Raw genomic sequence first — 21103 nt, 5'->3', positions numbered from 1 at the left:
GTACACGCGGTGCGTGTCTCGCATGCGTTTTCTTCAGTGAACAGCCCGACTGCCCTGGCACGGGGGGATAATATAAGGAAGGGCACAGCACAGGCTTTTCCCCACCGTTGTGTTTCCCTGGACTTCAAGGAAAAAAGCTTCGTTTTTTGGTGCTTGACTCCTATCAGCTGGCATCGTGTCTGAGTCATGAGCTAACATTTAAATTCCAGGCAGGATGTGATACAATATGCTCTTATGCTGCGATGTTATGAGAATGAGTGGCTTTGTCTTGCTGTGCTCGGCACTTGTCAGATGCAGTCAGGAACCGTGTTTTAAAGAATGTGTAATCCAGGATATTCACATAATTCCTGGAAACCCTCACATGCGAAAGAAAGAACCCGAGTCACGGCACAGGCTTTGTGAAAAGCAGCTTTATAGAATCAGCGTAACTTCACAAGTGGGGTTTTCAGTGTAGATGGTGTGTTACTGTGGGAGTACACGAATATCCAGAAAGGGAATTCACTAACTTCTCATTAAAAACATGAAACTCCTACTTGCCTTGTTCAAGGGAGTGATTTTTTTAACCTCAAATCCTCTGAATCTCTTCTAGCATAGCAAACAACTTTCCTGCTAATAAAATTGCTTTCAATTATTTCCTTGCACATGGATCCTTCAAAATTCATTTATGAACTGGACAGCAGTTGAAAACCCAAAATCCGAGGTCCAAAAGTAGTAATGAAAGCAGAGCTTGAGCTGATCACTTCAGGTATTGTAAAGTCAAGGGGTTTTTTGGCTGTCCTTGTGCCTCCTCTGGCATCCAGTCATGGTAACCAGTGCAGTCTACAAGGCCATCTGCAAGATTATTTTAAATTTGGAAGATGAGCCTTTTAGCTGGTCCACCTACAAATCTTCCAATGCATGTCCGCAGCTTTCAACAAAACATGCTCAATGCAATTGAGCAAATGCAAAAAAATGCAATTGCTCTGGTTGCCTGTAAACTCAGGGGCCATAAAATACCTGCCTTTAGTTTTTTCTCCCACCACATGAGATGCTGCTGGCAAAGCTACTTGTACAATTACGTTGTCTACATTTACATGTGAAGAATAAACAGTGAGAAGTTTGAAGGCTCTGAAGATAGTTCTTCCTTTAGCTGCTCATGGTGATGGGAACATGAGTTAAGGAGAGTCTTGAGGCTGTCCGAGTCTGCTGAAGCAGACTGCTGTAGCAGAGTGGGACTTTTCAGCTTTTTGCTGATCAGAGTGCTGCAGCTCACAAAAGGGCTCTGGTGGGATTTTGTGGTCTTTGTGGCTTTGGGGATGCTTGTGAGAGCAGCCATTTGTCTGTACCGAATGATTTTATTTGCTGGTGGGCCCAGTCAGTGACTATTCCTGTCCTGTGAGAAAGGTAGTAGAAAACATGCACGTGCTATCCTGTAGGATCATAACCTTAAAATCATGGCAATTGAGGTTGGAAGTGACCCCTTGAGATGATCAGTCCTCTGCTCTGCAGCAGGTGCAATTAGATCACGTTGTCCTGGGCCCTGGCTGGCTGAGTTTTGAGTATCTCCAAGGTTGGAGCTCCCATCGTCTCTCTGGTTACCTCCAGCGTTCCAACATCATCACAAATTAAAACAACAAGACACAGCTAACAACAAAAAAAAAAATCCCAAGCCATCCCATCGTGAGAGTTAACTGCAAAATAGAGTAAGAGGGACGCAGCTCTGTAAATCTGTCGCCCCACAGAATACAGCCTATGGGCTGTGTGTTAACTCCTTCCTAAGGCTCCCAGAGCCCCTGCCAGGTATCTGAGTTAAAATTAGTGCCTAAAATTCTTAGCAGCAGTCTCGGTTTCTCCAGTCTGACATGCACTTCAGCTGGCAGTACCCCTTTCCAAATCTGAGTGTTTTGTCAAGTCTGGAGAGTTCCTAAAGCAGTTAATAACCAGTTAGTTAGAAGTGACCTAATTAGGATTATTCGCGCTTTCTGGTTTTGTTGGTTGGGTCTTTGACGTGTTTTCTCTTTCTGTCTTATCTCCCCCCATCATTATGAGGTGCTTATGGTATTACACTTTGCTGTTTGCAGAGTGGAGACGGATACACTTGGTTTCCAAAATCTATGACAGCATGTTTCCAGCCCCGGAGAGGGAACATGCAAGCCAAGACACCTTGTACTAGGCAAATGCCATTGCCCTCTATCAAAGGAGGGGGCAACACTTACTTTTCCCTGGGGATTTGGAAAAGGACTTGAAAGAGCCACCCCTTTGAGCTTTCATGTCTCATTTTCATGCGCTCTTTTGTCCTAGAAGCATCTCCTATGCTTAATTTAGTTTAAAATCGTGCCAGACCAGACCTTTCTAAACTGTACTGACGCTTCCCCAGCTCCCCTGGGGTGTCCTTAAAAGTGGCCTATATTCTGTTATACTAGGACGGGGATAATTGTGAGGAAAGAAATTCAGACGATAGAAAACAGAAGGCTAACGTAGCAGCTGGGAGCAAGGATGGCCCTTATGGCTCAGGTGTGGGGCTGGCTCCGGGTTCGTTTGCGAGACCCCTGGCTGCCGGCGTAACCTTTGGCAAGTCGCATCAGCTCTTGGGTTCTCGGCGTCGTTTTATAGATGAGGAGTTAGTGGTCCCAGCTTTCTCTTTGTTCCTCATGTCTATTTACAGAGCAACTCGGACTGAAAACTCATAAGAAAATAAAGTGTTGTTTTTTTTTGTTTTTTTTCCCTGCGTCTTCTATGTCGAGCACGCGTATTGTTTAGAAACTCTGAGCTAATTCAGGTTCTCCCAGGAGACGCGGTGCTTGTTAAAACGTTGACAAAAATATGCTACAGATAGCCTACACAGAAATGCCAGCGATTCTGAAATTGCATTTCAGGCAATGGCAAGGCCGTTTAGATACAAAAAAAAAAAAAAAAAAAAAAAAGCTTTATGACTGTTCCAAATACAACTTCCAAATAGTGGAAGACTGTTAACAGACGGGAAAAATTGGGGAGGTATCCAAAACCAGCAATCCACCCTGGTGAGAAATCCAGCTGCTGGGAAGTGGAATGGTGCTGGAATTCATACCAGGTTGTTGTCTCTGGACACCAGTCAATGGCCTCCATCTTTTATATCGCCCTCCCATTAGCAATACGGATCCGGTGGTTTTAAACTCTTTTTCTCTTGGTGGCTGAGCAAGCAGAAGGAGCTTTTTCTCTTGGGTCCTGAGGAAGCTTTCCAAAGCTGTTGTCCAGAGGAGGGACACCACGGCTCTGCCCTGCTCCTGAAGGTGGCTGTGGGGCAGAGACAAACCCACCAGCCTGCCCTTCCTCCAGCTGGTTGCCTCCTGCTGGGCCCTCAGCTGCTCACCTTCACAGCCTCCCTCTGCTCTGAGCATCCTTAGGACTCTTCCCCGAGTGTGCTTTCTTTGGCACAACGCTGGGGAAGCAGCCTGTCCGAAAACCTCAAGACACCCCGTCCCCTCCCTGCAAATTTGAGGCGACTACAAGAAAAAAAAAAAAAAAAGAGAACTAAAGGAAAAAAAAATAATAGAGAGCTCTTTTCCTTGATGTTAGTAGTACGTTTACGATTGTGGGGTGGTTTTTGGTTGTTGGTTTTTGGTTTTTGGTTTTTTTTTTTGAGATTTTCCACATAGCCTTGAGGAACGGGGGAAGCGCTTTTCCTGGATGTTAAGACTTCAGGTAACAACTGCACGGCTCCGGCTGCCCGGTGTCCGCGGGCGAGCGTTCAGAGAGCTGGCAGCACTTCAAGCGACCGAGTGCAAGCACCGTGCTCGCTCCGGGCGTCCCCCTTGCCCTTTGGCTCCCAGCAGCCGTGCTGCTGACCCCTCTGCTCCTCTTCCCCCTGCCGCGGCACGGGACGGGCCCCAGCAGCAGCGAGGAGGCGGCCGGCCGGAGGCTGACTTCGAAAGGCATCATTGCGTCTCCTCACGTCACGCCGGGTAAGTGATCTTTGCCGTCCGACGGGCCAGGATTTTCCTTTTTTTTCTTCTTGGCCAGGGATGTAGGTGCCGTGCAAACTGACCGCAGAGATTCTGCTGTATCAGCAGGCAAATCTTCCCCTCCATCAGTGGCGAGGTAGCTTTTCAGCCCTGAAACGTAACACACGCTAAGAAAGATCTCTGCTGGACGCCTTTCAAATCCCCTTTAAATGAACTGTTTGTAACCTTGTTAGGATTTTTTTTTTCCCTCATTTTTAATGTTTATATCATTCAAATGGAAATATTAAAACCAGCACTAGCAATAAAGACGGTTGCCAGTAAAATAAACAGTTTGGCCTCTGACTGCACAGAGGAAGCAGACCGACTCAAGGAAACATTTTCTAAAAGTCACTTTTCTAACCGTGAGGCTACCCAAATATAGCTATTTCTTATTTAAAACCTGCACTATTTTGTAGCTTAAATTAATCCACACATCTAGCTGAACGTGGAAGAGCATGTTAATTGACACTCCTCTTCCTCAGCAACACTGAGGAAGGACGCTAGACTGATACACGAATTACAAAGCAAAAGTGAATAGGAAGCAATAGAGAGGTATTTCCGAGGCTCCAAAAAGAGTTTGCAAGCAATAAATAACAAACTAACATGAAATAAAAGTAAGATGTATGTGGGATGCTGGTAAAATTTTGGCTCTGGATGAATCACGTGGAAAAATTAGGATAGGCTTCTCTAATGCCAGACTTTTGCCTTGTCTCTTTAAAACTCTTTTGGTGAAACTCATAGGGAGGTATGTCTTGCCCAGTTTGCATTTACTGTTGTAAAAGTATACGTATGTAGAAGACTCACTGGTAGGGGATCACATATGGGACTCTATCCTTGAAGTCACTAAGCCGGTGAGTGTATTTTACACCTATTTATGTTGAGCGTGCTCAGCAACTTGCATGAGGAATGCCATGTCCTGAAGGGCTGACTTCATAATTTGTGGCTCTGTATATTATTTCCTTAATGAACACACACTTGTGTTTCTTTATTATCACTATTGCTTTAAAGGTTTCAAAACTCCTCACAGCTCCCGTTCCTTTTTCCGTAAGCCCCGCTACCCCTTCTTCGACACTCTGACTTTCTAGATTTCAGATCTTGGCTACGGTGTTGAGGATCAGGTTGCCGGCTGGGGACATCTGGATAGGTTTGAGATCCGTGCATATCATAATCAAATCTCCTAGCTATACGTTTTGAGTCCATGTTTTCTTTCCTCCTCTCTATTTCTCGTTGTCTTGTGTCTTCTGTGTTTGTTTGAGTGAATCCAGTCTCACGCTATTATTATAGAAATGCTTTCCTCACGCACGGTATGATTTTTTATAGCTTTAAATTTGTTTTCTTTCTTTCTTTCCATCACATATTTAAATAGGTAGAATAAGTTAGGTAATACGTACACAGGGACTGCTCCACCATGGAACGGAGCTTTAAGTATCTCTGTTAACACATGCTGCAGCCAAAGAAGTTTACAGCATGCAGAGGGAAAAGGTTATTGTTAGTGTAACTGAATAAGTATTAGGGTTAATATATAATGTATAGGTCTATGTAATGGATAGTTTTTATTCATCATAAAATGTTCAAATGACTTGCAGATGTATGACTGCTGCAGCTGTTGCAGACCTTGTAATGGCATTAGGCTGTGACTCAGAGCGCAGCCCCTTTGCCAAGAGATTCTGGCAGCGGCCGCAGTTGTGATATTCCCATTGAAAAAAGTATTGTCAGCTGTGGAGACGGTGATACAAAACCGAACTGGTGTACGAGAAAGGGGCAAGGCTGGGTCTGGGTACGACGGGAAAGCGAGGACTCTGAACGTTCCTGTTGTTCTGACGTTTTATTGTACCAGCAGCGTCCCGCTGCTATGTGGGGAGCAGCTGGAATTTATAGTCGCTACAGGTTGTGGCTACAGGCAGCTTCTGTTACACTAATTGGGGGAAAACATAGAAAATACCAAACCTTTGATAATACGAAATGCTGTTCCTGGGTTTTAAAAAAGAAAGCTACTGTTCCTAGGAGTAGGTAGAATTGCATCTCATGGTGCGAATGCGGTCTGTTGCACCAGCTTTGCAGGACAAATGCTAGGCAGCTTTCTGTCTTTGGAGATTGTATGGTCAGGGAATACGCTTACTAGCTGTCAAAAGAATGCCATCGTCCTGTGGATGCACGCAGTACTGTGAAATAGTACTGAGAAAGAAAAAAAAAAAAGAAAAAAGAAAAAAAAAACATGTTTTGTGTTTGTTTTTGTGTGTCTGATTGAAATAAGAAGAATAAGGAAGACTAATCTCTGAAATAGGCACACATTTTATACGTGGGATGTCATACTGAAATAAGTATACTGGTCTGATCCAGCTTTTTGGTTCCTGCACAACTGGGAAAGCAGAAGCACGATCACTTTTAGAAGGCAGTGCCAGGGTGCAGTGACAATACCCCAAAAGTGGGAACGAGAGAAGCAGGTCCTAGGGACAAAGCTGAACTCTAAGTCTCTGAAATTTTGAGGGAATATAACCTGCCCATTCAGAGCTTAGTTTATTGCTGCCTTTTCTGATGCTTTAAACTACTGATGGAGCGTGTTGGTTAGATATGGAACGGACTGCAGTGCTGACTCCTGCTTTCCACCGACAGGTACAAAGTCATAAGCAGTAATGTTTCTGGCAGTTTTCAAAGGCCTCTGCAGTGCCGTATCTTTGAAGCTAAAGCCACCAAAATATGCAGAATATTATAAAAGTGATGCAATGTGTATGAACTTCACTTACTACATTTCACAAAGGAAAATCCATCCCCTATGCCTTATACGTTAGTAAAAGAGAATGAGTTGTTAATGCTTCTTCTCCAGGGCCTGAAATTCCCTGGGTATGACAGAAGACACTAGGCAGCATGACTGTGTTGGGGCTAGGAGCTGAGGGCTAGCTCTCCCCTGTCCAGGGTAACTCATTTGGTCCTCACCAAGGTCTTCTGGAGAACTTTGCTGGGGTCAGGTCATCAGGAAGCCGTGCATCAGCAGGTTATTGGGCAAGCCAAAAAATTCACCTTGCCTTAGGGGCTGGGGCCTGTAACAGTGAACAGTTTGGAGGTTTTAAGTCTCTCACTGCAAATCTGCACCTGCTCTGGGGGATAAAAGTCACTGCCCTGAAGCCTCCAGGTGAGACCCTGCATGGATCACGAAGGTGGGCCAGCGTCCTGGGGCAGCGCAGAGCTTGGGGAGCAGGCCTCTCGGGACATGCCCGTGTGGCACAAAGCAGCTTGGCGCTGTAGATGCCCGGCTCAGGTCTGAACAGGCCAGTATGTCTCAGAGGAAAGAGCAGAGCTTGGCAGGGGTACAGCATGGATCCCACAAGCAGCACTGCTGGGCTCACGTAGTGCTCGGTCTCCAGCTGACTCGCCTTGCCGCGCAGCCCACCCGCTGACCCGGGCACAGCATGGGCTTGGTATTACTCCTGCTGCTTCCAGAGCCAAAGCTATGTCATGCAGAGCCTGGGTAGGGATCTCTGTACCCTAATGCTCCACAAGCTGTTGATTTGTCCCTTCTTTCCTGGAACGCCTTCTTGCTAATAAACCTTGGTGAAAATGTCTGGGAAGTCTCCTGTACCTCCTCGTCCTTGTGAGGAGGGGCAGGCTTAGGGGTCTCAACTCCTGGCTGGCAAAAGGACATTATAGAAATGCAGTCTGTAAGGGGGTTCAGAAAAGGGAAGGGAGGAGTTAATGGTGGAGAAGACTGTCAGTGTAATGGTGGAGAAGACTGTCAGTAGCTATCGGATGTGATGGCCTGATTGCAGCTTAGGTTTCAGAAAGGTGCTGATCCCCAGGAGCAACGAAGAGACACAACGGGAAGGCTGATCCCGTTGTTGCCATGTTTCTTGCACTCTTTCACCAAGTGTTTACTGCTGGGACTCAAGGCACTTTGGCCCACATGGTTGTTGTGAGGTGAAGTTGGCAGGAAGCACTGCCCTGCAGTTGAGAATTAGTTGCCAACAAGGTCCCCGTGGTTGGTCACGCACCCATGTGTCAGCCTCGTACCCTGGTGACAACAGCCCTCTGTGTTGAGGAAGAGCCTGAAAGCTCTCCGTTAGTGGGAATGCTGCCCCAAACATTGACAGCCAGCTGATCCAGAGCCTGGTCCAGGTGTGTGACCCCTCCAGAGGGAGGATTTTGTCTCCATGTGGTGTTAGGACTGCGTGTCACACCTGGACTGGCGGCGCGGGCCTGCAGGTGGTGTAAGTCCCACAGCAGGGACCATGGCAGGGGGCTCGTCTGCTTTCAGCCCAGGCGTGGCAGGGAGGATGGGGAGCATTTGTGGATCGCTTCTGCCCTTGGCATTTCCTATTTGCCTTTAGCTCAGTGCAGACGTGTGTGCGGAGCTCAGCTTTTCTTTCGCCTTGTGCTAGGAGCTCAGGTATCTGGCTAGACGGTCACATTAGGTAGCGAGGCACCTAATCCTCACCGAAGGCCGCCTAATCCTCTCAGCTTAATGGCCTTCTACTCCTTCAGATACTCCCGTCTTTCTTTTTTTTCTCTGTTTGCTAAGCAATTGCTTTCTTTCCTCTTCCACTTGTTGGGAGCAGGCTGGCTGGCCGGCCGGCCATTCTCCTTCCCCGCTACCAACGCCTCAGTTCTGCTGGTCTCCAAAATGCAGAAACCCATAAAAGCAGCTGGAAGTAAATGAGTAATGGAGAGGAAAGCCGGGTCTCGATGGACTGGAGAAAGTGCTCTGTAGACCACTGTTTGAGAACCTCTCATTAATGCTTCCCGGTTATTTTTTTTCTGCATTTCGCTTTGCTGAATCCAACTCCTGCTCCAGCCAGTGGGAATTGTTCCACTGACTTCTGTGAGAGTTGGATCTAGCCCCTGGTCTGGAAGGTAAAACTAGTCTCACTGGTCTTCTTTTATTTCAGTTGGTTTCACTCTCTGCTTCTCAACTCCCAGAATAATGTGAATGCATTCATAGTCCTCCATGGTGGGATTCATGTAACGTGTCCTTTTTACATTTTTCTTAAAAATAAAACAAACAAGATGTGTATCAGCAATTCCACCCCATTCCACCTCTGTCCTTCTGCTTTTCTGCTCCTCAGCCCTTTTTTTTTTTTTTTTTTTTTTTTTTTTGCCCTCCCTACCCCTTCCACAGTGACATAAATGAGAATATATCTTCCTAAGCATAACACATATTTTGGAAGAAACTTTGCAGTCCAACGACAAGATGCTCTCAACTTTTGGCATCACTAAAAGCAGACGGTTTGCCCTCAGAAGGTAATCTGTTCGTAGTATCTCAAGTGGAAAAAAGGCACGTGGAGTTGTGAAAGATGTTTGTTCCATCACCATGGAACCCCCAGTGCAACTCCCAGGGCAAGGCACTGCACGAGGGGAGGCAATAGCGTTTTCCTACATCACAGTTCAGTCTTCAGCTTTTAAGCATACTCTGTGCTTCAGTGATAAGTTTTTTTTTTCTCCTTAAAATAGAAGTTTGTTCAAATTAACATCTCTGGTAGCCAAAAGTGAGCGGTGAAGAGCGTGGCACTCCAGAACGTACAGAAGGGAGCTTTATCTTAGAGAGCTTTGGGGTTTTATCCTCCAGATCTCCTAAAATTCTTTCCAAGCAACGTGTTAGATATTGGTAATGCAGTGACTCAACCATATAAACAGATGGAGTGAGTAGTATGCAGCCAGTGATTCAGCTAATGTACAGCTCTGGAAATCGCAATTTGATTTAACGAGAGGAGAAATGTTGAATAAGATATAGGATTTATCATTTTTCCTTTCCTGAAGGAGGCTCTTAGTAGTTTGCCTTTTCTCCCGGACAAAGGAGAAGGGGGAAAACAATACAATAATCACTCATCAGAAAGAATGGCATCTTGATCCTGACGCAGAAACTCCTTCGAGCAGGGCTGCACTGCAGTGCCAGCTCTTGGTCCAAGCCCAAATCCTGCTGTGGGACATGAGCTCTTAATTTCTCCAGAGGGAGCGTTCCCAGCTGAGTTACACAGCTCTCTAGCTGAAGCAAAGCTTGACATTTATTTAGACTGAGTTAACTCGTTAATTTCAGCTTTAAAATCTTAAAAGCCATATCCATCATAAAACAAGTCGCACATTTTTCCCAGGCTCCTCCTGTACCACGTAAAGTTGCGGCCGCAGATGTGAACATGCTGTGCATGCCAACCGGGCGCACAAAGGTTGCTTTTTGGAAAGCTCTCCAAGCAGCCAGAGGATTACATCTAAGTCATTGATGCGCCTGGTTGCAAACTTTCTCCCTAGGCGTGATAAAAGAAGAAACTGGTTTGCCATAGAGTCCTCCCATTGCTACGAGATCGTCACTTCAAATCTCACCTGATTTGTATGGAAATCTGGGGGAAAACCTGCTCTGCTTAGATTATTCCAATCTCCTTGCTGCAATTACAGCCTTTATTCAATAAATTAGGAGGGCAGATTACTGCCACCCGCATAGGAGCCCATCCCTTCTCTTCTATGTAAATGTTTCCTTTGAAAGCTTAATTATGAAAGAGTTGCAAAGCGCACCGTCTAGAGTAATGCTATGTATCTAAAATGAGAAATCTCCTCTTTCTGAATAGGTTTAATGCATATGAATGTTGTATTATGCACGCAGTTGTAACATTTAGAACTTGGAAATTACTAAAAGGTGACACAGTAATCCTAACCCGCCTAGCAACCGTACGTAGGATCCAGTTTTGCCCTCTGATACGTTTATGCAGTCCTGCTATCAGTAAATTGCAACTGAAAGGGTGTTTCAGAGAAGAGATCTGGGAGTGTGCTTTTCTCATTTGGTGAGACGGGACCTTAATAGCTTAGTGTTTGCAAATATGTGGTCCAACTGTGGGGAATGCTCTTATCTATCTGGGACAGTTCTCAGTAACCAGCGAAGGCCCTGGCTCTGCAAACATATCTGTGCTTGCTTTAAGGAATGAGCTGCGCTTAATGAGCGTATTTAATATGCACAATGCGTAGAAGTAACAGCAGTTCGAGAATCTGAGTATTCTGTTATTTGCAGTTGCCAGCCTAAATATTACTGAACCTAATTTTTACGTGCTTGTAATTTGCAAATACAAAGGATTAAACTGGCATTTTATTCAGCCTTCTGTGCAGCTTGTGAGTTTTCACTAAAAAAAAAAGCAGTCTCACCATCGGACTGAAGTGAGTACACCTAGGCCAGTGGAAGTTCAGAGCACAAAACTACATAAATTATGCAACAATCCTCACAAAATGTGTAGTATAGAGGATTCCCTCCCAATAGCTGCTTTTGGTCTTGTGTATTGGACCCTCATCCTTCTGCAAAACTGATGAGGGACAACACACTATGTTTGGATGTTCAGAAATAAAGAAAGGAAAGGATAGCTATCCTTTCCTCTGATCCATTTTTTTTTCTTTCTCTCTTTTGTTGTTGTTTGCTTGGTTTTATTTGTCTTTGAATTACTCTTCTCAATTACTTCTTCATTCCTTTCCCCTGCTCCTCTCCTTCCAGTTCCTTCTGTTTTCCAAATGTTGCACGCTTCCCTCAAAAGCCTTGCCATTTGTAGTGCCCTTCTTAAATCTGCATCTTCTGGAGTCATTTCAGCTGGTGTATTTTATAAAAGTAAGCTTCTTAGCTTTCAAGCCTGCAGAGACTGTATCAGAGAGACCGCAAGATAAAATGAAAACCAGGCACCTCTCATCAGTGGCTGTGAACAGTGAATTCGGGGGGCTTAGAGATAGGTAGTGGGACGATGCAAGTTAGATCAAGGGTCATTTTTGGGTTACTTGCATATGGGAATGAGGTTTATGTGGCTATGTCATGTGGGTACAGGTGTATTTGGGGATGTATCCATGCCATTTAATAACATCTGAACCTAGCGATTTACCTAAGCACCGTCTTAAGAGATAGGATTAAAGCTGTGCGAATAATGGAGCTCCTGTAGCTTTAACAAAAATGAGTTATCGAGGAGAGATGAGTAGGAATCATCATCCAGAATACTTGCTGGATGATGGGAAGTCTGCAGCAGGAGCTTTTAGGCAACAGAGTGCCCTGATGGAATGAGCCCTTATGCACACCACAGCTTCGGATGAGATTTCGGTCAAAGCTTGCATTTGCCTAGACCCTAAAGTTACCCAGTTGTGAGGCATCCAGGTAGGGACCTAGGCTTGCTTCGCGCTGGTACTTGGGAAATCGCGTGAGTTAGGATCGAGGGAGTTAGAATGTGTATCTGTGCTACAGAAAGTGTAAGGGATTGAGAAAAAAAAAAAAAAAAAACGTGCAATAAGATTAATTACAAAGGAGACCACTAAACGGGATTACTTGGGTGAGGGTAAGGGAACAGTGAGGAATTTCTACACCTGTTGTGTGCGAGGGGGGAGCTGGGGAAGAGAAAGTGGCAGGCAGGAAAAGAAGGGCAAGTGAAGGGAAGCAGGAGAAAGGAAAATGAAAGTTGGGAAAGGCAACAAGAAAGGCTTTGAAGATACATGAGAGAAAGGATTAAATGGAAACTAAATTAGTCTGCATTTAATCTGTTCTTTCGCAGAAGGAATCAGTGAAGTCCTGTCCAAAGAAGCACGGGCAAAGCAGACGGAGAACAAAGGGTTTGCAGGGTGAATCAAATTTGAGGAGAAGGCAGGTCCGGGCATGGGAACCAGTTAATGTGAGGCACTGTTTAGTGAATGTGTCACTAATGAATGTGTCAGGGATGGCGAGGGAGGAAAGTTGTGGTAGGAGAAGTCAGCCTGGCCACAGGAATCCTATGAGAGATGTTGCACGGCACAAGACCAGGAGTAGAGAACGAGGCTTTTGTGAGTAAGAGAAAACTGAGGTGGCTTTTGCTTTTTATAATGTAGTTCCTTTACGTGATTCACGTGAACTTTGGAGCACCTTGGATCAGCCTGGTTCGTTTTCTTTCCCACTTTCCCTGTGTGACGTACGAGCTCCTTCTGCGTTCGCCAGCCTGATGCCACATGGTTCACACAGAATCACAGAATCACAGAATTTCTAGGTTCGGCCTGTACCAGGAGAAAAACATCTCAAAATGAACTGTGAGGGCTCTGCATGGCCTCGGGGGAGAACGAAACACCCGTTTTGCCAGCGGACAAATGGTGGCAGTGTGCGCAGCGCTGGGATCCCTCGGGACCCAGAGCAACCCCGTCACCAGACAGGGTCCTGTCACAGCCAGGGAGGCCTGAAGGCAGAGCAAGCTGGTAGAATATGTAAGGGGGTATTTCTATTGCCAGCCTGCTAGCCAGAAAGCTTGTCAGCCAGGCAGCCTGCTGGCCAGACCTCCTCCAGGCACGTTGGAGGAGCGGTGAGGGCTGCGAGAGCCATGGGGCAACGGCAGTTTGGAGGGGAATAGGGTGGAAGGGGAGGAGGTTTGAGGTGGGATTGGGGAAGGGGAAAAGGTTTGAGGTGGAATTGGGGAAGGGGAGGAGATTTGAGGTGGAATAGGGTAGAAGGGGAGGAGGTCTGAAGTGGAATTGGGGAAGGGGAGGAGGTTTGAGGTGGAATTGGGAGAGGGGAGTAGGTTTGAAGTGGAATTGGGGAAGGGGAGGAGGTCTGAGGTGGGATTGGGGAAGAGGAATAGGTTTGAGGTGGAATTGGGGAAGGGGAGGAGGTTTGAGGTGGAATTGGGGAAGGGGAATCGGGGAAGGGAATAGGTTTGAGGTGGAATTGGGGAAGGAGACTGGGTTTGAAGTGGAATTGGGAGAGGGGAATTGGGGAAGGGGAATAGGAGAAGGAAAATAGAGGAAGGGGAGTAAGTGGGCAGGGGAATAAGTGGGTATCTGCTGTGGCAGTCCCAGTGTGAAGGGGAGTGAGTGGGCAGCTGCTGTGCTTCAGAGGGACCACTGCGCCTGTGTTGGTGCGGAACAGCCTCCTAAAATTTATTTTTCTCCTTCCTCTGACCACTCGCGCCTCACAAGCGGGGTTGAGACACCCCGGGGCCCGACACCCCCTGAGGTGAGGCACCCCCCCAGCGCTCAGCCCCTTGGTACCTCCCTCCCCCCCCATACCGAGGAAGTGGTTTCACCTCCCCTAGCGGAGGGCGGAGGCGAGGGCGTGGCGTACGGCGTGTCCACGCCCCCCCTCCATGCATATTCACGAGGGGGGACCCGAGCCCCCGCCCCCGCGCAGGGCGGTGAGCAGCGGCGGGGCGTGGCGCGAAGGCGCGCTGGCGTGGGGCCTCGGCGCGGGCGGCCATTGGCCCGGCGCGGCTGTGCGCGGTGACGCGCGGCGCGGCGGTGCGGGTCCCGATTGCTGCAGCCGCTTGTCAGTGTGACGAAGATTGGCACCCAGGTAAGCGCTGTCACTCAAACCCGCGCCCGGCCACACACACACACACAACACACACACGCACACACACACACCACGCACGGCAACCGCGCCGCGCGCCCGCCCGCCCGCACGGCTGCACGGCCGCAGCTCGGGCTCCGGCTCCCGCTGCAACGGCACCGGGAGTGGGGGGGGGGGGGAGCAGCGGGAGCCGCGGCCGGGCACGGGCGGAGGGGAGGGAGGGAGGGAGGGAGGAGGGGGGGGAGGGGAGGAAGGGGGGGGGCGCTCGCGCCGCGGTGGAAGGGGGGGGGGGGGGATGAGGGAGGGGAGGGGGGAGCGAGGAAATTTCTGGAACCGCCGCCCGCTGGCGGGGGCGCGCGAGGGAGCGCGCACGGGGGAAGAAGTGTGTGGGGGGGGAGGGTTAAAGGAGCCCCGCGGGGAGCTCCTCGTCCCCGTCCCCGTCCCCCAGTGAGGGTGTTAAAGGAGGGTTTGGTGGCCCCCCTCTCGCTGAGGCAGCCCCCGCGGGCGTTGAGTTTGAATTTTTGAAAAAGGAGGAACGGTGGTGCCGTTGGGTGCGGAGAGCCCGGCGCCTGCCCCTCGCTGTGGCGCTGGGTTTAACCCACCCCGAGCCAGCAACTCCCTCACCTCCAAAACCAATTCCCAATTCCTTTATCCCCCAAACCACCAACTCCCAATTCCCTCACCCCCAAACCCACCAATTCCCCATTTCTCCCTACGCGTCCTGTCAGCTTATTACCAATCCCATCCATACGTCTCTCCTCAGCGCCCTGCTTACACCTTTCCTTGTCATTTTACGAATAAAACACCTCCACAAAAATCCTCCGGTGCTGCTCGTTGTCACCGACCTGCGTGATTTTGGGGTGTACATTTTTAGTCTGTGTATCCCCAGCTGCATAAATGTCTCTGGCTTGTACCTGCCTCCCGTCTGGTCCCCGTGCAGTTAAACTGCCTCGCTGGGCTGGAGTTTTATCTCCTCGCCGTTTCCTGTGTGCTAATAGGAAAAGAAAAGCCTTCAAGTTTTTTTTTTTTTTTTTTTTTTTTTGTGTGTGCTGCCGGTACAGTTTGGAAATAAGACTTATTTCCAAACATATGTATTTGGAGATTTCACTTTGGCGTGTAAAACACATCAATATGCCTTTTATATTAAAGACATAACAGTTTATTCGGATGATTCCTCAATCTGGATAACGTGGCAAAGATGTGGCTTGTCTCTTGAAGTATTCCTATCCAGAAGTAACATGTTAAAACTTAAGTCCTTGCAGCCTTCCCTGAGTGCAACTAAAAAGAGCAGAGTTGGGCGAATGAAGCGTACGTGGTCATGCTAAATTCTCGAGGCTTATGAAGTGGATGTGCCCCCTGGAAGCTGCACTTTCTTTCTTTTTCAGAGTTTTGCTTTTGGCCTGTATTGTTCTCACACCTTAGCCCGTCCTGTAAGTGCAGCGCTGTAGGAAAGTCACAACAATTCCGCTTGCTACTACAGCAAATTCAGAAGCGCGTGAGAAGCAGACGAGTTTCCCAGAACAGTGACTCTTTCTTTCGCTGTTACTAAGCCTTGCTCTGACAGCCAGGAGCCAGCGGCCCGCAAACCCTCTCCTGTGGTGTTTCCATCCCGCGAGGAGAGAGGTGTAGGCTGGCTTGGCTGACAGAGCATTGCTCCGTGCTCCAGGAGCCTGATGCTGCCTCGGCAAAACCGGCACACGTGAAAGTTCAAAACAAAGCAGATTAATATTTTAATTTCGGTGTAAGTGAGGCTGGATCATTGGCGTGTGTGTGTGAAATTTAAAATTCCGCAAATGCTACTTCTGCCTTGCAGCAGCTGGTTGCTTCGGTCTCGCTTGTTGAGAGAGTTGGGAGGTTTACAAATGATAAGTCTCTCGGGGGGTTGTTTTACCACAGCTCGGTGCTGTACAAAATGTAAAACAACTTAGTGCTCTTCTAAGCAGAGGATTCCGAGAGCAAGGAAAAAAGCTGCTGATAGAGTGCTTTCCTTTGCTTGCTCGCTGCCAGATGTTGCCAAAGCATTTTACCCAGCTCATTACAGCTCTGCCTGAGATAATCGAATGCTAAAATATTCACGCTGGTTAGCGGATTCTTCACTCCGATCAGTCAGGCTGTTTCGTGTCACAACTGTGTGGTGTTGGTAGCACAAGTGGAGCTGGAAGCGGGGCAGAAAATAAAGACGCCAAGAATCTGGAAATGCCAATCTTTTTGTTGCTGGAGCATTGCCGTGCTTTGAGGAAGTTGGTAACGGGCAGCAACTTGGGTTCTGTGCCAGCAGCGTGGGGATACTGGGTTGTGTATGTTACCGAAGGATAAAAAGGAAGTCAGCGTTAGAACTGGAAATAAAATTTGGGGCTGCTTGGCTTCACCTACTCACTTATCGTCCTTCATACAAACACACTCGTTTGTTTTTAATGCAGCAACTATTCCTATTCCAGGCCCATGGTCTCTCTTTTTTTTTTTTTTTTTTTTTCCTCCCCTACATGTATGTGTAAAGGAGCTCTTTGATTTTTTTTTTTCTTTCTTTTTTTTCCCTACAGGAAAGCCATTTAAACATGTAAAACAGTCATGGAGGTTTTTGAAAATGGGAGGTCAATGAGTGATAAGCCCATACTGCCCCTGAGCCTGCTATTCAGACAAATAGGGAGACTATGAAGTACTGAACGGGGCAATTTTGTGTATTTATTTATTTATTTACCACTAAACTTCAATTTATACTTTGCTTGTGAGCTTTTCAAATTCTCTGCTTTTTCTCGAGTACAGAGGGAAAATCTGTTTTTTCAAAAAAAAAAAAATCGGAAATCTGGCTATGGTTCACATCCTGCTTAGCTTTTTGCAAACTGCATAGCAAACAAAACAATGGGAAAAAGGGTATTATAACACTTCAGTACTGAAAAAACTAAATTCCAAGTCTTTCATGTTCAAAAGAAACAGGTTTGTAAGACAGAAAGCGGAGCTTTGTGCATGCCTAGAGAATAGGGGAATGAAAACGTGTGCGCTGTGCTCTATGTTTAATAGCTAAAAAACGTCCAGGTCTGTCTCCGCTCACGTAATTCGCATCTTCTAGTCCCACCTGTATGTGTTGTGGGCCACGACAACTTGGGGTTTTTATTGTTTTTAAAGGTGTTTTCAGTAGCTTATTTCTTAGTCATACTGAAATTTGCCATGATGTGTATATTTGAGCAGGGTTATTCCGGAAAGTTTAGGCTAAAATGACTCAGCAGTTTTGAAAAAGACATTAGGAGAAAGTAAATACGGTGACTGAAAGAGGAAGAAAAAGTGTGTGTTTGGCTCAGTTAAGAGCATCTCAGCACTTGGGCTCTGGTATTGAGCGCTGCAGGGGTGAGGGGAAGGAGTGTGAGCGTCGACAGGGTGCGTGCGGCTGCTCCTAGGGAAACTTCAACAAGGTATAAGCTCTGAAAAAATGGTTCAAGTATATTGCTTGGCAAGTGTTTATGAAATTGTCAGCATATTCTGTGTAATGTGAGCGTTGTCCCGTCTGCTGCGCATCACCTGGTTGTGCAGTCATCGTCTGGACCAAGTAGTTGAGCGTGATGCTTCCCGCAGCGGTAGGTGCTGGGTAAGTGCAATCCTGGGTGGTCTGCCTTCAGCTGCACCTCGGCCCCGGGGTGCTCAGGTGGCAGCGGCACTGATGGAGGGATGGAGATTGGCAGTCACGGGGAGATGGGGACAGAGATGGAAGCTTGGTGGGAAAGCAGAAACCCCAGGAGGATGGAAAGGATGGTGCTAGCAAAGCTACAGATGGTGAGAGTGGAGAGAACGAGAGGGCAAGAGGTGGGAAAGAGGAGACCTGATGTGGAAGGAAGAAAGGGCAGGGTGGGAGAGGCAGGGAGCACGAGAGGCTGGAGCGGGGAGCATCTGCCTTGCAGAAAGCGGTCAGACTGATGGCCTCTGGTTCGCTGTGCTCCGCTGTTTGCTGAGGAGCAGGAAAGGGAGAATTGTTGTTTAAATAAATGCCACTTTGAAAAGAAAACAGAGATTTGCTCCGGGGCTTAAGAGTTAGTGGTGAAGTGGGGTTGTTGAGCCAAGCGTTGGAGTCGGAAAGGGAAAGGTGCTGGAAAAGTTGCTGAGCAATTGGAACCAGATCTGGCAGCTGCCGGGCTGGGATTTTGTCGCTTCAGATTATCAGCTAGTCCAAGTTCATGCTTGGTTCATTGACAGGCTCACAAGTCCACTGAAAACTATTGCTTTTGAAATTGTCAAGGACATAAAAATAAAATCATTGACCACGGAGCGTCTCCGCGAAGTCTTTAAATGCCTGAAATGTGTAGAGGGGGGCTTGTTGCGTATTCAACATCTTAAGCCCATTTTAAAGGCAGTTATTAGCTAAATAAAACTCATCATCTTCCTTCAGTTGTACTTCAGTATCATTAGGGATTAGTCTGTTATAGAAGGATTCATTAGAAACTTTATTAGTTTTGTAAATAAGAATGTTGGAAAACTTACAGATGCCTATGAAGTGACATCCTCTGTAAAAGTCCTGCTAACATTGTAAAGCATAATTAATAGCAATAAAGGCATAGTGAGATGGGTTCTTATTCTGGGTCTCCTTTATGAAAATAACTATAAACACAAAACGCAATTTCAGTCATAGCTTATTGGGTGCTGATGCAAGTCTTGATTAAAATCAGACTCCCGGTTCTTGGGTGTAATTCATTTAGTTTAATTCATACGGCTAAGTAGGAAAGTTGTACCAGAAGCAGTTTCAGCTGCCCAACTGCTGCTACATGTCCTCTCGCCTTCAAGCATTTCGTGGTTGCCTTTTTAATGCGGTCCTCCCATCACTACAGCAGCAAGGCAGGCACTGCGCCCTGTTTGATACAAGGTCTAAAATGTCGCAGTGACAGCGTCTTGGGTAAATCTTGAGGGGCAAAATAATTCTTCTCTGCCCTGTAATAAGTAGCTAGGTATGCGGCATCATGATGTGCATGCCAGGATTCACAAACAAGGACCATAACGTCCTTCAGTCTGCAGTATTAAGAATGCAGGGGGCAAATAGCTAAAGGAATCGTCTTTTACTGTGTGGATAGTGGGAATGAATGAGGGAGTGATGGGAAACACTTTTGCTCCCTCCTCCTCTTAATCCCACAGGAGTCTTGGAGCAATTAGAGAAGGAAGGTTTCCTTTCCCCCACATTTGGCTTTCCTTTTACCAAAATTTCCTTCCAGTCCCCTTAATTCCTTACTACTTCTTTATGGAGCTAATAAAGCAGCATTGAATTACAGTGTGAAATGGGTAGGAGAAACTGAGATGCCGCAGGAAGTTGCTTGAATTTGAGTCTTAATACTCGGAAGAATGAAGTTTTCATGACCATGACGATTACTTTCTGCAATGCCAAGAGCTACCTGGAGACAGGATGCTTAGGACGCTGAGACGACAGTCTTTTACGACCAGATTGGAGTAGGATTTCTCGTCTTTCTTGTAAAGAAGCACTATGGCAAACTGACAATTACATGAACCATGATTGTGTGCACTTCCCCAAAAATGAGTTGGTGCAGACCTGAAGGACATATGCAGAATTAAGGAGCTGAAGACCCAGCTGCCCTGAATTCTGCTTCCATTGCTGTGCCTTGAGAAATTTGTTACCTTACACATCCTTAATACCTACTTTATCAGTTACTGCATATGCAACTGTAGCTTGTACTACAAAAAAAAAAAAAGTGCTACTTTTTTATACAGTACTTTTCTGTATTTGGTACCTACAAATGGGAGGATTTCCAGAACCCCTTTAAAATACAGAGAGCAGGGTTTGCTCAACTTGTGTGAATTGCTAAAGGGACACAAGTCTTTTCATGAGGTGGTTTGTCATTTATCATGCTGCGTGGCAGTGCGTGGTGATGCTTGGAAGATAAAAGCCTTTGATGCAGATTCTTTGTATGCCTTGTTAAATTATCACATGGGATGATTGGAAAAAAGGAATGCAGTGGAGAATTAACGGGACAAGAAGGCGGTACATACAGTATTGGAGCGGTCCTGGTGAAGGAAATCAGTGTTATACAGTACATACATTCAAAATCTTACATGCACAGGGAGGTTAATGATAGGTTGCAGCCTGTATTTCTGAAGAAATTCACCTTTAGCAGTGAATTTTAATTTATTTTTATTTTTCGGTTTCTTAAAGTATAAGGTGCATTCTTTTTAATTTAATCTCATCTTCATTCAGATCAATACATAAATAACTTTATTGCATCACCAAACAATCAAGGGGAAAAAAATGACACAAAGTAAATCTCATTTTACTGCAGCAGAAAATTGGTTTGGGGGCTTTTTTAGGGCTCGTCTCCCAGGGAAATTGACAGAGGAGCTGTTGTGTAATAACTGTTTAGCTGTATCTGGGTAGTGCAACTCCCCGAGGCTGGTATTATATTCCTGAACAGGAGCGTCGTCTTTCTGAAAGTGCAGTATTTCTAAATAATGACCGCACTGCGAAACTACAAAAGACAGAGGAAATGAAAGCCACCTTGCTCCTGAATACGGCCCACGTTCTCGTCAAGCGCAGTTTTAATAAACTTGCATGCAGCAACTTCACGTTGGTTTGGTTGTCTTAATTTTACTAACCATCTCTCTGTAGGCAGGTTGATGGAGATAAAGACCCGTTGCAGCAGGGCTAGAATGAATTTCTGCCTGCAAGTTGTCATATGTACTCCACATTTTCCTTCATTATTATTATTTGAGTCTATAAACATATCAGTGTATCTCACCCTTAATATATGTTAATATTTGTCTATATGACTGTATGCACAGGTCTTTGTTTCTTCCTGCCATGCAAAATGAGCGTGGTTGAGCAGAGGCTTCATTTGTGCTTGAGTGAACAAGGCCGTATTTTACCTTGGAACAAAAAGCTTTAGCTGTGATACAGTTTTCAAGTGACAAAGCAAGC

General features: G+C 46.5%; 1 protein-coding gene and 1 long non-coding RNA gene across 4 annotated transcripts in view; one reads left to right on the top strand and one right to left on the bottom strand.

Moving 5' to 3' along the window:
* Window positions 1-5765: 5765 nt before the first annotated feature.
* LOC110352721 (uncharacterized) lies at window positions 5766-12882 on the bottom strand. Its single transcript, XR_005262505.2, has 2 exons — window positions 12793-12882; window positions 5766-11557 (listed from the first exon to the last, which is right to left on the bottom strand). It is a non-coding gene; the product is annotated as an uncharacterized lncRNA (long non-coding RNA).
* A 1146-nt stretch (window positions 12883-14028) lies between these two features.
* The window catches only part of PKNOX1 (PBX/knotted 1 homeobox 1), a 42429-nt gene continuing 35354 nt past the window's right edge, over window positions 14029-21103 (top strand). For 2 of the 3 annotated variants that reach the window (XM_027448677.3, XM_027448673.3), the window contains exon 1: window positions 14030-14205. The gene's annotated coding sequence lies outside the window, so the exon portion shown is untranslated. Of the gene's footprint in view, window positions 14206-21103 lie in introns of all 3 variants that reach the window. The other variant, XM_072028361.1, reaches the window with a different exon arrangement.

This window comes from Anas platyrhynchos, chromosome 1 (assembly GCF_047663525.1).
Source record: "Anas platyrhynchos isolate ZD024472 breed Pekin duck chromosome 1, IASCAAS_PekinDuck_T2T, whole genome shotgun sequence".
Classification (NCBI taxonomy): Eukaryota; Metazoa; Chordata; class Aves; order Anseriformes; family Anatidae; genus Anas; species Anas platyrhynchos.
The sequence above is the reverse complement of the archived record's forward strand: the minus strand, read 5'-3'. Positions and strand labels throughout refer to the sequence as shown.